Source organism: Chamaea fasciata, unplaced genomic scaffold, assembly GCF_029207755.1.
Source record: "Chamaea fasciata isolate MVZ Bird 193981 ecotype frontalis unplaced genomic scaffold, bChaFas1.0.hap1 SCAF_1, whole genome shotgun sequence".
NCBI classification, from domain to species: domain Eukaryota; kingdom Metazoa; phylum Chordata; class Aves; order Passeriformes; family Sylviidae; genus Chamaea; species Chamaea fasciata.
Genome location: NW_027094086.1, coordinates 115,410,657 through 115,429,977, shown reverse-complemented (window position 1 = coordinate 115,429,977; position 19,321 = coordinate 115,410,657). Strand labels below are relative to the sequence as shown.

Here is a 19,321-nt window from a genome sequence, read left to right as displayed (position 1 = left end):
AGGTAAATAAGCTTTTAGAGATAGGAAATGAAATCTCACTAACCTGTAGAACATGTTTTAATTTCATAGAAAGCCTAATAAATTTTAAATGGCAAATATCTGTGGTGTAACTCAGTGGTACCTGGTGACATCTCAGTCCTATGACATCAGATAAACAAAAGGGTATCTGAATTTATGAGAAAGACATCCATTCATTAATAAGCTTATTACATTCCACCCAAGTCTTCTTATTTGTCCAAAATCTTGGTTTGAACTACAACCTTTCTAGAGGGCTATGTTTCAAGCAAGTTTACTTTATACAGGCTTAACCACTGCTACAAGGTATAATCACTTTTGAATTTTCATTTAACAACAATATGTTAAAATTTTAACTCAGTTTCCTGATTGAGTTTCATAATTTCAGTCAGGACAATGTGGTCCTTGCTGTGCTGGGAATGTATGAGATTTTTGTCAACCTTCATGCCATGTTGTGGAGTCTATTATTTCTGGGCTTTCTTACCTGTCTGCTTGCTGCTTCCTTGCACAGGAAAACAGGATATTCATCTTCAGCTCATGAATAAGTAGTCTATTAGTGCTGTGACAGAGTGATTTGTCAATACTGTAGCAGTAACTTCTCAGAGCATCTTTAGTGTTCCTCTTGCAATGCTAAGCAGGAGGTATTCCTGAAATATCCCTCAGATTCATCACATTTAATAAGAATCTATACCGTTTCAAATAAAGGCTTACTCCTGCTCATAAGCCTCTCTTAAGCTCTCCAAACTTAACTATCTCTTAAAAGGTTCTTTGAATTTGAATATGGCACCATAACTTATGAATAGACCTTAGAGAGGAACTTCTTTCAGTTTCTCACAGAAATTTGTGAGGCTTTTGTCAGATCAATTCGCTCCACAAAATGCACATTCAGATTACTTTTTATATTAGTAACCAGTTGTGACATGATATAGCCCTATTGTACTGTACCTAACTCCTCTCACTGTTCATGTAAGGAGCAAAGAGAAGTATTATGTGACGGTTCCTATTAAGATATGTCTGCAACATAGCTCCAATACAGGAAATCCATCCTGATTGGAAGCATGCTCAATCATTTTCTTCAATTTGCTGCAGTCAAAGGACCATAAATACATGCTTTAAGTGCTTTCCCAAATGGAGGTGGACTGTTAGCTAAAGCTTACCAATGACTTAAGTCATTGCCAAGCAGTTTATTGTGGTTTAAGTATTTTGCCTTGACTGGACAATACTCAGTATGAAGTAGCTAACACCGCTTGATAAATTACTTTGAAAATATGCAGTAATTTTCCTTATTATTATTCTGTTATCTTGGTCAGTATTTGGAGCACAAATAAAAAGTCTCTCCAGCAACCGCAAAATTATAAAAGGAATAAAAAGCAGCAAGGGCAGAAAAGGAACTCATTGCATCAGCAGCTCTTTAGGTAGCTTGATTTTTCAGGATCTTCAGTTGTCCGTTGCAATTAGGAGACAATTATGGGACAATCAGGAGTAAAGTGAGGACAGAGACTTGACAAAAAAGTTCGTTGGAGCATGCAAGTACAAAAATGTAACGATCAGCTATTGCAGGCCTAAAACACAGAGCTTTGCCAGCAGCCAGCCAAGGCTATGGAAACAAATTCCTACAGGGGAAAAGGAGTATTAAAAATGCCATCAATTCTCACTCCAAATGCAAATAACTGTTTTTCTGTCTATCTTGCTTCTCATAAGCAGATAACAATCTTACCAAAACAAAGCACTCCTACTAAGTCTCTAGTGCCTCACGCAGGGAAGAGATGAGGCAGATATTACAGATGCTAGTCACCTCACGTACCATAAACTTGCAGGGTGCTCATATACCTCACAATGAGAGCAGAATGAGAACCTACATAAAATAGAATGGCATACAAGAGCAGGGCAGGAGGAGACTGACAAGGGTATCATTACTGGGAGAGCAGGATACAAAAAAAGCTACCAAAGACCTGCTGCTGCAGCTGAATTATGTAGAGCTCTGAAAGAGAACAAGCTCAAATTTAACACACTGATTTATTCCCTCTTTCTGTCTCCTCACTTATGACGTAATCATTAATCAGCTACTTTTACAGTGAGAAAAAACTGGTTTTTGATTAAATTAATCATGAATACAGTCCAGAAATAGTTCCCTGCAAGTATTCTTTTGAGCAAACACTTCACTCCCACAGCTTTTCAGAAAAAGCTCCATAGCTGATAAAATAAGTACAAACATGATCTAAGCAAAACTCTATTTAGCAATTGTCAAAACACTAGTGAGTAGATTTCCTCATTATTCACTCATCTCTGCTGGTATCTTCCCAGTCAGGGTGCAGATGAGAACCCTATGCTGCAAAGCAACAAAGGCAGGAGGAAGAGAAAAATTTCTAGCTGGGCTGGATAACTCTCTCCTCACCTTGGCGCTAGGCACGTCTGAAATTCAGGGCCAGAATTGTTTCTGGCAGCTCTCAAGCAGCAGAGAAGGAGATTGCAAGCCAAAGAATGGCTTTTTGAAACAAGAACAGAGCTCCTGCAAAAGCCATTTCCTTGCCTACAATCAGTCTTTCATCTCGGGCCATCTGTCTGATGGAAGCTGCCTGACCTATCAATACTAAATAACATTACAAGGGCAGTTCTGTTCAGTGGGACTTAACGGTTTCAGCTTGTCTCTAGATTAAAATCACTCTTCTGGAAGGACTTGTGAACAAAACTAGGAGCAGGAATCATGTGCCCAGAGAATACAAATGTGTTAGCCTTTGAGCTGAAATTGTAGCTCCTCAGTGCAAGAGGCTCTACCACTGGACAAACATTAGTGCTCATTACACTAATTGCACATTCAGATAAAACACCTGGTTTACAAATACAATGACAACATGCTATATGTTTAAAAGCAAGAACAAAGCCCCCTGACTGAAAGATCTGAGGATTTGCCTAGAGGCTTGTGTATAACAGCCACTTTGAACAATTCTAAATTTAACCAATATGCCATAAAAATAAAATGCACAGCACTTCATACACTTGTCACTAGCACTAATTTAAACCACACTGTGGAATAAGCTACTTAAATGGGTTTGTTGACCTACTTTTTAATCCGAGCTTTTGGGAAAGAAAAGAAGTTAAGTAATAACTTAGAAGGTTGTTATTTCCTATAAATCATATATTTGTATGACCCTTACGACACAGTATTTCATTCTATGAGGATTATTTTTTTCCACTGAATGCAGGTATTGATTAAGCTGCAGAATGCTAGGAAACAGAAAAGTATTTTCATTCATTATAGCCTTGAAGTGATCCTCATTTGTCTGGCATTTTGGGACTCTTTTTGCCTATAATCAGTTTTTTTTTTTCTCTGTGCTCTCATTCACTTCCATTTGAGAAGAATGAGATCATCTTGAACAAGGAAAGGATCTTGTCACCATACAAAACCATTTACAGAGAGGAATAAAGGGACTTTGTTGATTAAGTTCATTTTCATAAAAAATTCTTTCCTCAAGATCATTCCAAAAAATTATTCACTTCTCTTTAATGCTTGCCCCAGGAATGTATTTTTTGGTTGTCCGCTGTTCTGCTATACCCTCTATATGTAAGCTCAATTCCAAGACATTTTTTCTTAGGAGAGTAATTGTTCTGTATACTTTTCAATAGTGTCCAAATTATAGAGTAAACTCAAATAGGTCTGAAAAATAAAAATCTACAGTGCATTTCTTGTCGATACCTTCTATGTAGAAGCTGATGGACCAAGGTAACAGAGAAACTTATGGGGGAAAGCAAGCATTTGCATTTTTGCACGTATGTGATTAGAAACTGACTGCAAAAGTGGGTCTCTATGACTCAGCTAGACAAGCAAAAGGCTCAAAATAAGAAAAAATACAACAGGTTTCTAATAAGGGAAAGCTGGGCATCTGACATATCTCCCTGGCATCTGTAGGCAGTTCTCAGCAGGAAAGTGAACAATACCGTCCCTTTTAAAGTTCCCATCCGCAACCTGGATGCACATAAAAAACATACAAAATCTACCATGTTTATAACTTGGTTTGATGTACAAGTGATCAAAAACATACCTGGGACCTGAGGAAAAAAAAGGCTTTGAACTACTTATTCTGTTAGGCATTTCGCTGTGGCAAACTGGACTTTGCCGTGTCCTAACTAACCATAATTCATGGTGCTCATCCACTGCTCTGTCTAGGTGACACAAATTACAAAAAAGACATCGAAAGACCTACCAGAGTAGAATAACCCTTTTCCTTTGAGGGATAGGCAGAAAAAGAAGGAACTTAAAAATAGGGGGGAAAAAAGGTGAAAGCAATTTGGGCATTCTGGTGTCAGGCACATCAAATGTAGCTGTTAACACCTGTTTGGAAGTGACCACTGGACCTGCGCACTGTCAAGAAATGACGGTTTCATCTGAGTAATAAATAACACATTGTCAGTCTAAATTTTTCTAGAAACCTATATTCAGTAAGGAAGGAACATGTCCTGCTTTCCCTGGGACATGTGAATTTCTTAGTATTGTGTGTGCTTGCAGTTGACAGCAATAGAGAATTGTGAAGACAAGCTTATTTCACTCAGCAGTACAAAGGTGGTACTTTTAGCTTTAATCACAATGAAATAGCAGTAAAGCAATCAAACAAAGCAAGAGGTACAGGAATGACAGGGTTAAATCAATAAACATTAATAAGACAAGGAAAATTACAGCACAAAACAATTTATGTAGGAGATGGCAAGGAAAGATGAAATGAGGGAAATTTATACCTTTTTCTTTTGCATAGTCTCTAAATGGAGGAAAAGAAAATGTGCCAGTAATTGCACAGCAGCAGAAATTCTGTGGAAAACAAAATATATAAATAGGCCTGAAAAATGTAAACTATATGCCTGCAAAGAAGTCAAAAAATCATCTCCTGAAAAGGTCACAGAAGAGATGCAAATATGAGAAACATACAAGAGACACAAATAGGTAACTGGATAAAACAGTACAAATGTAGACTTCCAGTCCCGTTTAAGACAAGGCAGATTGGAATATATAGACAACTAGGAACTGTACAATCACAAACCTACAAATCAAACAACTCCCTCAATATTTAATATCAGTTAAAGTATAACGAGGTGTTTAAAGAGAAGCCTACTAATCCAGCATCCTTGGTTTTCATGGTCTTCAAATCTTTAGCTAGCTGAAGACCCCGGCACACCTAATTTTAGGGAGGGGCAAAAAAGAAGAAAAATTATTCTAAGTCAGATTCATTTCAGCTAACCATAGCCTCACATATCACCTTGCCAGGACATTCTTTTCTGACTAAATGACAGGGTTGTGTTTGGATTTTTGCACACTTGTGATGTTGAAATCATAAACAAAAACCTGACAGGAAACACGAAACAGATCTTCTACTTACATTGTAAGAAATATACTGTGATTCATAGTACATATTCAAAGATAAGGGGACAATTTAAATGGGCACAAACTGCACGCAAAAGCAATTGAGATTACTTTCCAAGGACTTAGTAATAGCCAAAGACTGGAAAAACCTGTAAGTACTCATTAGAGAAACAATGGCACTGAGGATTAAAAGAAATATTTAGAAAATAGATTGACTTATATTGTAACTTTATCAGTATCTAACATAAAGTATCTTTCAGAAGGCTTTCAAATTACCAGCTTGCTTTAAAATACTGCATGACAACACTTTAGCCACTGTCAATAAACCAGAGCACCAACTATTTTCCTTGCAGCAGGTGGTATGGGTCTTAATTGCAGGGCTCTGGGAAACAGAACGGGTCCAGTGACCCTTTTGGGTTACTTTTAGCATAAGGTATTTCCATGTGCCTATGGATAGAGAGAAGAAGACTTCTTCAATCAAACTAAACATTACCAAGGACAGTGGAGAGAAATACAAAGGAGAAGTGGAAGATCTATGGCGCAGAGTGGGAAGCTGTGTTTCCTTCCCTCTCTGCTCCATGAATGCTGTCCATGTACCGCATGCTCCACATCAGCTATAAGGCTACAGACCTCTTTCTTTCAACTCACTGATTAGGTGTGCTATCTACATGGAACACTGCTGACATCAGGTTCAAAATGTGCAGCATTTTCCAGCAGATTCATGTTTAGTGAACAGAAGTTATAAACCTGAAGCCCAAAAGGCGCCTCGGGGCCTTTGAGCTCCTGCCAGATTTTTCTCTCCGGAGCCATCCTTCACAACATGAAATATGTGTCACTTCCCTCCGCCAAGGCTCATGCAACATTCAGGCTTACCTTCCTTCAAAATGCTTCTGCTTGTTTTAACACACCTCAGTCAGATGATTACCACTTTTTTGCCAGCTGAATTGCCCAGCACCACATACACTTACCAGCTTACCTTTCTTTAAAATAATATGGGTTGGAATCATGAAGCTACCATTGGTATTACAAGGTATTCCCAGGACAAATGATCGTTACAGTTTCAATGGAAATGTTTATACCCATAAAAGGGTATCATCATACATCATATACATTTTTAAAATACATATGCATGGTAGTTTTAATATTCTTTTTTTTCACAGCATTCCTTTGCTAAGATTTTTCTAAAGGCTGAAGGCCATCCAGAAAACTAGTGGAAGGTAGAAAGAAAGTTAGTGCATTTAAGGCTTTATTTTCTCACCCTATCCAGGAAAAAAACTGATCCCACAACTAGGAACACAAATTTGACAGCTGGCATCGTCCAGATCCTCCGCATATCCCAAATCAAAACCTTACAGCAATATAAAAACTACCCAGAGAGTGCAAGGAAAGGGAAGGCAAGGGAAATCATGCAGGTTGTAACTTCATCCAAAGGACTTAGTGAGTCAAAGGGCCAGAGACCTGACTGGTATTTCTCTTTCCAGGAAAGGAAGTTAATGCAGAAGACATCATTTTGTCTTTAACCTGTGTCAAGCAGTACAAGTTAAATTTTTCCTACTAAAATTAAGTTGCATACAACAAAGATGAAGGGATCAGGGAGAAGAGTTAATGTTTAGCCACATGGGCAATGAGCCCAGACAGGGACAGCCAGGTCTGAGAAGGTGTTTATAGCTGTTCCTCAAAGATGATGAAAATCCAAGGATGCAAACCAAGTAGCAACGGACTTAGGGATTTTCTGCAGGAGCTCACACAACTATCAAAGGGCAGATTTTAGACAGAACCATTAGCTAGTTCCCAAGTCAATAAAAATCATGACGTAGCTTCACCATCTCCCCTAACTCTGGTGTTTTACCCTCAGGCCAGATCATACATGTCCCCTCCTAAAACTGAGAAAACACAGACAACTGATTTTTTTTTTCATGAAGGCAAAATGTGATAACTATAACACATTTCACTGACACTGAGAGGCACAGGTGCAAAGTAGGAAGACACACAGCACAGAGCACATTTAAATCTAATCTAACAAACATTTCCAAACAAGATTTAAATACTGCACTGTTGCACCTCTAAACAGGAAGCCTTCATGCAGCATGGACTTTTAACACACTCACTACACAGCCGATACCCACCCACTCTGCATGTTCCTATTGCTGGATGCTGAATTTCCTTTTGGCAACCATACCTAACCCACTTCCAAAAGAGAACTGAGGCTCTACACCCAGTCAAGTGCAGCACAGTGTTGATCAGAGAAGCCTATCACAAGAGGAAAGGATATAGTTTATAATAAGAAAACACAGAGAAACAACAGAGTGCAATTCTAGAGCAGTAGCTTTTAAGGTTGTGTACTTTTTTGATATATTTTTCCTCTTGTGGATGAAATCAATGGGCCTGCAGTGTTTTTCAAAATCTAAAGTAGACAAGCCCCTTTTTTATGGCTTAAAAACATAATTTAGCCTTTGCTGAGCAGACTTATTTCTACACACAAAAGATGTCAGTCAATTACATCGAAACAATTTCATTCAGGTCACTAAACATCAGTAGGTAGCATGATTTAGTGCCAGCAGCGTATTATACAAAAGCACAACAATTTTGAGGTTTGGAATTGAAATGGAAATTGAAACGTGGATGAATAGTGATGGTAAGAACATACAGCAGCAGGGAGCATCCAGCACTTACCTCATGACCAAGCCATTCCTGACAAGGAATCCTTCTCCCACACCATTAAACAGCAGCATTGTATTTTCTTAATTCAAGTTAATTTCTAGCATTTGCATGCAAACTCTTGTACAAGTGCTCAAGTCACATATATCAAGAAAGTTAAAAAAAAAAGAGGTTATTACAATTAGTTTCGTACTTGTAGATTCATAAAAGCTACTTTATTTACTTGTGTAATTGAATGTTTTTATTTAAAACTGACATTTTACAATATTAGATATTCCTGGCAGTGCTTTTTCTCTGAGAAAGAACAAGGATTGGTGATGACTTATGTTTACTGAACCAAAATTTCCAACTTCTTTGCTAACTTAGTGAAAGATATTGTGGTTTGGCCACTACTCATAAAGGCCAAACTTCTAATACACATCAGAAAAAAGGATTTTGACATTTTCTTACAAAACTTAACAAAATACACACCAGCTTCTTGTAACTAGAAGCAATTTTAATTGCCCATTTTTTAAATGGGCATGTAGTTATAGGATATGGGGTGACAGCTTTAAAACGAGAGCAGGTTTGGATTAGATTTTAGGAAGAAATTCTTCATTGTGAGGCTGGTGAGGTACTGGAACAGGTTGACCAGAGAAGTTGTTGATGTCCCATCTCTAGAAGTGTTAAAGCCAGGTTGGATGGAGCTCTGAGCAACCTGGTCCAGTGGAAGGGGTCATTGGCCACAGCAGGGTGGTTGGAACTAGATGATTTTTAAGATCTATTTCAACCTAAACCACATGAATGAGTTATTTTAGAAAATTAACCTGAAGTCATATTGTCTGTAATACACACTATGTTTCTGTACACACTATGGGGCTCCCACTACCAACTTTGAAAAATGAGTTCTAATTTAAAAATAAGCAAACAAACAAAAAACAGCTGTCTCAACCATCACTACTTATCTGATTCAAAACTGGCATGGTCTGTTGACCAGGAGGCAGCAGATAATTCTTCCAACTACTGCATTTCTCTGTTCGAAGCAACAATTTATTCTTTACCATTAAAAAAAATATCATCTCAAAGAATGAAGGCTATTTCTTAGCTGTGATTATTATCTCTTGGCTCATATACTCTGACAACCAGAGGTATTACATTATGAAATTCTTTTTCCACATGATGGATTTCATCAATTGCTCTCTAGCAGTATCTAAACTATCATGTTACACCAACCAAAGATCATCTTTACTCTGAAAGACTTGGAATTATGAAAAGATTTGGCATCATTAAAAGATTTGGCATCATTTAAAAAGTGGTTAAATGCACTTCATTGCCTTCACGCTGCCACTTTTTTCCTCTACACACTGAAAACATAGGATCACATGTTCATATTCAAAGGCAAAAATCAAAGAACAAAACACTTTCCAATACTGTTCTAGCACAATTTCAAAGGGGAAAACAAATGGTGCACATCTTGGGGAACATGGAGTGAAACCAAAAGGAACAACTGCAGCCTGCTTCCAAGTTGAAACCAGCACAAATCCTTTATGTGTTAAATGGATGGGAATTACAAAAATATTTCTTTCTGACTCCTTGTCAACCTAAATCACACACTTTTCCCATTCTGTCCTTCATCAGGAACGGAAAACAAAATATGCTACAAAATCTAAAACAACTTGTTAGAAAGCTTATTCTGCAGATATAGAAAGACACATAGATGGATCCAACTTGGTTTACTAAGAAAAGTCTCTGATGGCAAATAGTTAATCAAGATAGAACCCACATCATACCAATCACTGAAGAGCTTTAGGCAGTAGCAGCCAAAACAACTGTCACAAATTGTGATGATAAATGTTCCAGCAGAAGCTTTTATCATCACCATCTTGAGCCCTGAACAGCTAAAGCATATTTTACAAACTAGAATATCTTTTACTAGTTTCTAAGATATAGCAAGCCAAAGACAACTATGCTCCTTATACCTGTGAAATAGTGTGCAGGGTCGTCTTAGAAAGTCTGAAGGTATATACTCCAAAGGCCTGACTCTGCTCTAACTTTTCCATGATGTTTGAATTAGACAATATTACTGGCTTTGAGAATTAAATACACCAGGCAAAACCCACCTCTTAACACAGTAACAACACATTCACTGAGTAAAGAAATAAAAATAACCAACCCAAAAAAACCACATTAATGTGGGCACTTAGCAGGTGTTTAATATACACACAAAATTTACAAATCATAACACTTAAATAATGACTCATCAGTGGAGACAAATAAGCAAAACCAGTTTAAATTTTAACCTGCATAATGTAAGAGTTCAGTGATTTTTTTTATTGCAATAACATTATTTCTAGGGTCAAATATAATAGCTTTAAAAACTTTTCAATCTGCATAGAAATTTACCTACATTATCCATTTCTAAAACTGATTTTCAATTCAGTAATGCCCACTTACTAATAACATATTTGGTTATAAAACTGAGTTCCTAAACATTCTCAAAAAAAGCAGCAGACTTTCATCTGTTGTTTTAGAAGCAGGAAGTTTCATGGTATTATGATTCTGAAGTGTAGGAGCTGACTACAAGAATGAGCCTGAGTAGCAGCACAGTGTTGATATTTTTTCAATCACACACTATTAGAGAACTGATTAGATATTAGATTTGATTTCTGTTTGGTTGTGTGCCTTTTTTGTATTTTGTTTTATAACCTACAGAAATCTGAGTCCTCACCCCACACTCAACAATCTCACAGCAAAACAGGGACTGGACAAAGAAAAGAAAGAAGATGAAAATGGTATACTCCACTTTCCAACCTCATCCTGCCAGAAAATAGGATGCTGCAAAGATCAATTATTTTCTTATCCTAAGGGTTCTCTCCATCATGAAATCTGCCATAGGGTAAAGGAGAGAAACAGTCTTAGGAAACTGAAGAAACAAGGCCAAAAATTGTAGTCCTATAACACGTAATAGGTACTTGAAGATTTTCTCCCAATGGATCAATAAACAAGTTCTTAGTAATACACATTTTCCCTATAAGTTCCAAACAAAATCAAAATATATCTACTTTCCTTCCCCAGAATACAAGGCTCCCTCTTATTTGGCCACTTCAAAAAATTCTGCTGTGTTGGCTTGATTTTACCCTCCTCTTTGGTATGGTGTTTCTGTTACTGTTTCAAGTAGATGTGCCCCTTCTAAAAGGGAAATTATCAGGGTAACAAGGCTGACAGTGGCTCCCAGTATGCCAGGGGCATTTTACAGACTGACAGAGCTAAGAAAAAGGAACGGAAATAATCTTCAAGTCCTGACATGTCTGAGATACAACACATCGCAAGTCAGATGCAAATGAAGGCTGTACACTTGAATTAGCTTTTATTTTGTTGCAGGGGAAGAGATAGTAAAAACAAATAAATTTCTTTCTACAGGCACCCTGAGGCACTTGGACAAGCTGTTACTAACCATTCCTTTCTCTGCTTTCCCACCCCCCAACCTGCTATATATTCTCTAATTTTAAGCATACATTTAAAACTGATTTGTCATTTTAGCTACTCCACAGGATAGATTAGGATCCTTTGTAAGACCTTTTCATTTACTGAACAATCAAACAAAATAAAAGGTTAATAGTTCAAGAATAGCTACAAGGAAAATGGACCAAAAGTCCTTCCTGGTATAACCTCATTACTTCACAGACTCAGCTTTTACTGCCTGTTTTGTCCATAGCATCTCTGAAGTAAACAAAGCATAAGGGCTTTCAGGAGATGTTATACATTATAATAAAATATATCAGAATAATTCCCTTTTTTAAGCACATTCCTCTGTCTCAGCTTCATGATTTAAATAGGACACACTAAAGAGTAAATAATATGTATTACAAGAGTAGTAGTCTGACTTGCTTCCTTTGAGCATAGGTGACATTAGGTTAATTGGTTTTAATGCTGGGGTGAAATTTCTCTATTAACTTCTGTTCTTGTTGTTGGTATTCTATCCCTGCATTTACTGTAATACAATTTACGGAATTAAGAAAGCTACTGAAAACATCTGAATTAGCTAGATTTTCCTGTGTGGGAAGAGGAAGGTCAAAGACATGCCAAGTGATGCTGCAAGCCTTCAGGGCAGCCAGGAAAAGAAGCTGCATTCCATTATGACAAAACAAAACAAAAGCAGAGGAAAAAAATCCAAACTAAACAAAACAAACCAACATAAAACCCCTAAACAACATTTTGGGCGAGCTATGCAGCTCTGTGAAACAATAAGAGATAGCTGGAATCAGACCTTGCTTGCCAGCAGGCAAAGTGCAAGTGCTCACTGATGTAAGGTCACATTGAAATAGATTGCACTTGAGATAGAATCTTCAGTGATTTCGTTGAACTTTATGTTCCAGATGTCTTCATGTAAAGGTGCACTTCCGTAACACTTACAAGCTGTGACAGACATGTTTTATAACCCCTGTGTTTCTGTAAAGGCCCTTACAGGAAAGGATTTAACACAATGGAATTTTTTTTCATATTTTCACATTCACTGTAGAATTGGTCTTAGACATATTTATTCAATAAGCAGGCACACCTGTTACATTTAAATACTAGAAAACTGGGTTTATTTCCAAGAACCCACTGTGCTGATGAAAAGTTAGTTACACAAATCAGTTTGACAAATACCAAAACTTATGAAGCCCAATGTCCTTCTTTGCATAACGCCCTGTATGATGTGTTTCATTCCTTCAAGGTATTGCAGATGGGATGAGCACTTTTGTGACATTTGGTCAGTCAGTACATTTCAGAAGAGAAATGCGGGCAAGAAATGGTCAGATAGAATTATTTACAAGGGTGTATCACAAAAAACTCCCCCCAAATATGCTGTCTCCAAGAGCCACAGGCTGTGGTTCCTGCCCTATTCTTACAAAACACTGCTGTGTATTAACACTTATGGGGCCTTTATTTATTAACAACTGAGGCCTTTGGGCATCTGCACTTCAGCAACTCTCATTCAGGCAAAAATTTATTAACTTCAGCATGCAGCGTCCTAGCACAGCAGTGCTATCACACCCTCTCATCAAGCAGGTAGTTTGCTCATCACAGGATATCATCACAGGGAGGATATAGACCAAGAACCATAAATTATTTTCTCTTCTAGATAGAGAAAATCAGAGGTATTACAAATGTGAGATATAAAAATGAAGGATATCTACCCAAAACCCTTTTGTTGCAGTTTTCATTACAGAGCACGTGAGGAATAATGAAAAGACAGCTCTATTTCTTTGGTTTACTGACATAAACAGTGAAGAAGGATAGGAATTTTATAAAGCAGGGTTATTTTCAGGGCATTAAACTATGTTAATGAAAATTAATTAAAAGTAGGAAAAATTAGGTTAAATATTGTAAAACACTGGCAGTTGGTCATATCTGTTTTACAGAGGAACTTTGTAATTTGGGACATGTAAACCAGCCCACCAAAGCCAGCAAGAATTTGTGGAAACACAGGTAGGAATTAGATTATCTAGTATTTTTAGAATAATCTCAATTCTTAGACCACATGAAAATGAAAACTGGACTCAGTTAGCAGTACCAATGTTTCTAATATTTGCCATTCTTTTTGCAACCAGCTCAGTTTGGAAAGTTGAAGTCCTCCGAATAGAGACAACAATATTAATTGCATATTGTACCTTGAGATAGATATCCGTCCCTTCTCTCCTTCACACAGGTTGAGAAACCATTAAAGAGAACAAAGCAGAAAGGCACAGCCTGTCAAACTGCACAGCACTAGAAAGGATATCACACTACTGTTGCCGGCTTCTGTCTTTTCCAGCCTGTATGACAGATGAAAAATTTCATTTTTGTGACAAAAGTGGTAATGAGGATAGAAAATGGCACAACATGAATCCAGCTTTCTGACAGGGCTCATAATGAGACTCAGAACTGTGCAAAGTTAATCTAATCCCATCACAGCATTAGAACTCAACTCACGGTGGACTTGCTTATACCTATAATTTCCTATATGTTCTCTAGGAGCACAAAGCTTATGTGGAAAAAAGACACATGAGCAGAATTTTGGAACTGAAAAGGGCTGCACTATCATAAAACAATGTGGAGACTCTGACAGAAGATCAGCTTCAAGCCCCAGCATTGTAAAGGCCGCTGATTGCACCCTCATAAGTGAATGCATACTAGTACAAACATTTTTTAATGTACACAAGTGATAAAACAATGGAAAGGTAGATTTCCTCTGAGTACGGAGGAAACTGGTTTTACCATTTGAAGAGAGATGTACTAGTATCCATTTAGTAACTTTGTTCCTGTTAGACAGCAATGCTGTGTGGTGTTCCATAAATAGCAATATATTATTTTTTAAATTATTATTTTTAAAGTTACATGGACTTTCCAGTTTACCTTTGAGTTTTTAGAAACTGTTTTCAGAACTATCACCATCTTTTTTTTTCCAATCAGCTGTTGTAAATGAGATCTCAAAATTTTAAGTACATAGAAACCAGATCTCTAAACAATGTTTAATTTCTAGGAGTTGAAGAGTATAGTTTCTAAACAATGTATACAGAAAACACTGTAAGCAAAAATAATACAAAATTGGTTGGCACATCACTAGGCCTAGAAATGTTCTTATTTTGGGGAATAGTCCCAGTTATCGCTGGAGGAATTCCATCTCATATGCATCCCCGAATATGGGAAGCTTTTGCTTCAGATATGTAAAAATATCTAGGATAAAATACTCTCCCTCTCATTACTTTCCCTCAGTCTCATTATTCAACCGATACTGAAAACACACATGGGATTACAAATTAATCCCTTCTTAGTTAAAAAAAAAAAGGCAGAAATCTAGGTTTACCTTGCATCCTAGCGAGTTGCATCAGGCAGAGGTAGATATTTGTAAGTCTACAGGTAGCAAGCAAGGTTGGCTCCTGCGGTCAAAAGTAGCTTATTAGACTGGACCGAACTGAAAGTTGCACAGATTCACCCAGCTCCTGAAACAGAAATCACGTGGGGCTTGTCTGGAAGTATAAATGGGCCACTTCCACTCAGCACATTCTTCACATGTGAAAAGAGCTACTGCATCGATGGATTGCAAAATCCTAAGTGTAATCATTAAAATATATAATTCTATAGACAATAAAAAAAAATCAGTTATTTAAGACAGGACTGAGAGGATATAGGCCAGAACAAACCAAAACATTTGGAGGCATATATGTAAGACAAGGTTTTTCATGACTAAGTTATGACCAAGCACACTTTATGCTTCCATATTTTACTTTTGTAAAATTTAGCACTATAGAGATAAAATGCTGTTAAACGAAATATTTACCTTAATGCAGAAGATTTAGTCTAGGGAATTATTATTAGGAAAAGAAAATAATACCAAATTTTTTTAATGTTTTTCTAAAAATCCCTTATTTGCCTATCGAGACAATCACTGAAGTAAACATCATATATAGTTTCAAAATCTAGTATGGCTTTCCTCTTGTAAGAGCACCATGTCCCCTAGTGCAAGGCAATATCTTTTTCTTCAGAGAGTAACATTTCTCCAAATATAAAATATGAAAGATAAGCCCAAAATACCATACTTTCAGTTATTTTCCTCTACTTCAGAAGGCATTATTTCTGTGACTCCTGCCTGAACCATAGTCACTCATACATTTTAAGGCTACAAGTTACCAGAGAAGTCAACTCACTGGCACAAAACATCTTTACATAAAAAAAGGATTTAAATTCTGTTGGAAATATAAACAGAACTATAAATACATACAAGTTATGGTGAATATACCCTTGGAAAAGAGTAGGATGCACAAAGAGTGACAGCAAATGGCTTATTTACAAGCCTACTGTAAGGGTAACAAAGCATTCTCTTGACTGTATTGTCAAAGTTTTGAGCATATCATTAATTTTTCCAGCAGTAGGTTTAAAAAACAATAAAAGTAGCAGACGAGGAAGGAAGAACTTGAGTAACAATGATATTATGTAGGTTATTAGCGTGTCTCTGAAGACCTAGAAGCCAGATGCAGCCACATGGCTGGGAAGACACAGGTGCAGAGGAAGTATCATGAGAAATCATATGGCAAAGATGCCTGATCTGGCATCCCATCACACCACTACTTCAGCTAATGGAGAAACAGGCTGTACAGTACCCGTTACAACTGTTTTAAAGTTTTATTTGCCTCCTTACATATTTTGCTTGCAACGAATGAGATAGACTCTTACTTTCTAGGATACAGAGGTGGCAGTGAGGTGGTTTGTTTGAAATATTCCAATAAAAGAATGATAAAGTTAATTTTAACAAGCATGAGGAGTGCCAATTTTTTCCACATGAACTCCTTTGAACTGCAGGAAAAGTCTTTAGATACCTTTAATAAGTTTGTTGGACTCGTTAGTCCTACAAAGGGACTGCAAGAAAAGCATTTCATATGGAAATGGTTGTGGAGTTATTAAGGCCTGGAAGCAACAGTCTCCAGGACATGAAAGAGTCTGTAACCAGTAGTAGTATTGGCCTCAGAGCAAGAGGCAAGCACTGCAAAGATAACCCATATCACTCTTCAGTGCTTCCAGAGGTTTACAAGAAGAGCATGGCACGGTACCAATATAATAAAAGAAATCTACAAATACCCTACCCTAAACATATGGGTAATTTTTTTTTTTTGTTTTGTTTTGTTTTGTTTTTTTTTTTTTTTTTTTTTTTTTTTTTTTTTGTTTTTGTTATTTTCACCTTCCAATATATTAAGCCACTGGTCATTGTAGCAAGATCTCATCCTTCCAATCCTCTAGGATTCCGAGAGTGGAATATCAGTTCAGTGGTACTTTTGCATGACTGAATATTATGTGCTGAGCAAAACTTATATTAAAAGGTTAAGAGCTATAGTATACAGATGTACACAAAACTGGAAACCTCTATTTAGTGTTACTCAGAATATCCAGATTCTTTTATTATTATTTAGTTGGTTCGAGAGGAAAACAACAGTTTGAGGTGAAAGGGGTTGTAGGCAAGCTCCATATGTGTCATGCACATGCTCAAGCTTGGCATTTCACTGTAGGGTGAATGGTAGAACACACACAGCTTCCCTGACACAACCACACTGGGACAGCTGCCAACCAAGCCAGGTGGTGAATGGTGCCCCAGCCCTAAATTCTGGGGGAGGTTCCACGCCTCATACCATCCACTCTCTTTTAGGACCAGGAAATGTTTATAAGTACAAAAAAATGCACATTGGTAAATATATAAAAATCTTGTTCTGCTAAATAAGTTTGTATAAAGCGTCATCTGTGCCTACATACACAAATACAAAGATAAAAATTACATTTCTAGAACTGTAAATATAAAGTGTATAAGACATCCTTTAATAAGAGTAAGGTATTAATAAAAGCATAAATTCAAGTATCAAGCCATCATGGGTACCTCCACACACACTTTCCAATGTTGCTTACGAATCCCTAAAAATCTTCAGGGAATGTGAGTTGATGCAGAACTCAAACACAGGCGTTGGAGAAGACGAGCAAACAAGTCAAAACATGTCTGAGGGTTAGAGGGCTCATGCTAGGGGACCCACACAAGGCCTCCTGCAAATGTGTCAGGGGAAGGACAGTCCTGTGAGCTGGGCAGAGACCTCATCCTGTGGCTCTTGCCACAAGGAATGACCCGGCAGTACAACCACTGCACACAAAGGGAAACAGGAGCAAAAAATAGTTTCAGAAGAAGATGTGTGCATGGATGCCACAAGGACAATTGTTGAGGATTTTAAATACATATATATATATATATATATATATATATATATATATATATATATATATATATATATAGAGCTGCACACAAGCTTAGAAAGGATGAAGGGTTGTGCTATAGATGTTCTCATACTATTTGTTAGACTGATGCCTTTTTCCACATACTGTGAAGTTGAAAGCAGCAAACAACAGTAATTTCTGATGATAATTGTGTTCCTGAAACACCATATATAGAAGCCAGCATAACATTCAATCAAATTATTTCTTCCAGTTTTCATGATGCAGTATGCAATAAAATACGAAAACTCAAGAGTGCTAGGGTGGCTTTATGAAGCTGATATTCCCATTGTCTGTTTTTTTGCCCAGAAATGGGTCCTGTAGCTTTAAGCTAGGCCCAGAGAGGCAGAGAGGGTGAAGGGTGGGGAGAAGCACCACGAAGTCTGTCTGCAGCAACTGCACTTGCTTCCCCACATTCCTTTCTTTCACGGCTGTGTTTTAGCTTGGAGAAACTAAGAGTGTTTTTTTCTCCCTTGCTTTTAAGCAAGCTAGTTCATCAGCCAAGACAAGAAGTTTTTCTCTAGACTGTGGCTTCCTCAGAGGAAGTGTTCAAAGTTCCAGACGAGCTGTTCAGCTCTGCTCTGGTCCAGAAGACCGGCACCAGGAGCCTTGGCCAGCAAACCCCAGCAGGGAGAGGTCCCCCCTTGGACACCACCCCTCCAGCTCCTAGCTCCATACCCACAGAAAGGACTTTGGATTCTGGATCTCTGAATCTGCCATCTCTTCAGAACAACAAGAAGTCCCAGTGTTCAATATTATTCATGAACCAGTTGGGGGATGGGCGACTGAAATCTGCCTTTTAGAGGAGACCCCTTCTGAGGTTTGCTTCCAAAATTTACCCCAAACCAGGACACTCAGTTACTCAAGTATTCATATTTTTGAGCATTTTAGGTTATGTGCATATGGTTTAGTAATGGGAAATAGAATAATTCTTAGAATAAATTCCACCTTTTCCTAGAAGTAAATATTCAATATATGTGAAAAGCATCTGAAAGTTTCACTTTGCCAGTTATTGAAGACAATGGGAGCAACACCATGTAATGTACCAGCCTAAAAACCCAGAGTAACTCATCCAGCCTCAGTGCTTTTTACTGCAACTCCCATGATCCTCGACGACAAATCCAACCTAAAAGCATTCACTTTTAAATTTTTGGGGTTTTTTGTGGCAAAATACAATGAGCCTTTGAACAGCACTAAAACCCAAATGGTGCTATATCCCTAAATACCTTAACCTTGGTCTCATATGTTGTTGGCTAATTGAAAACAAATTTCTTCCCCTGTTTGTCCTAAACCAAATTGCTCACCTCATTATCTTTACTTCTGCTACTTAGTATCATATTTAACTTCAAAAGAGACAGTGAGTCCATGGGCTGTTTCTGACCATCTGCTACTATACTGCACTAAAGGCAAGTGTTCACAGGTTTTGGTCTCCTGACCAAAATCTCTCTTAAAAAAAAAAAAAAAAATCACAGAATACATAGAAGCACTTAGTTTGAGTATATTTTGCAAAGTTAATGTGAACATGCATTTGTGTTCCTGAACAAACCCTTA

The 19,321-nt window shown here is 37.5% G+C and overlaps 1 long non-coding RNA gene across 1 annotated transcript in view; it reads right to left on the bottom strand.

Annotated features, from left to right (window-relative positions):
• Positions 1 to 12,563: 12,563 nt before the first annotated feature.
• LOC136287657 (uncharacterized) overlaps positions 12,564 to 19,321 on the bottom strand; it is a 63,358-nt gene continuing 56,600 nt past the window's right edge. The window contains exons 3-4 of the long non-coding RNA XR_010720260.1: positions 14,832 to 14,967; positions 12,564 to 13,800 (exon numbers count right to left, since the gene is read on the bottom strand). This is a non-coding gene — a long non-coding RNA (uncharacterized lncRNA). The remainder of the gene's footprint in view (positions 13,801 to 14,831; positions 14,968 to 19,321) is intronic.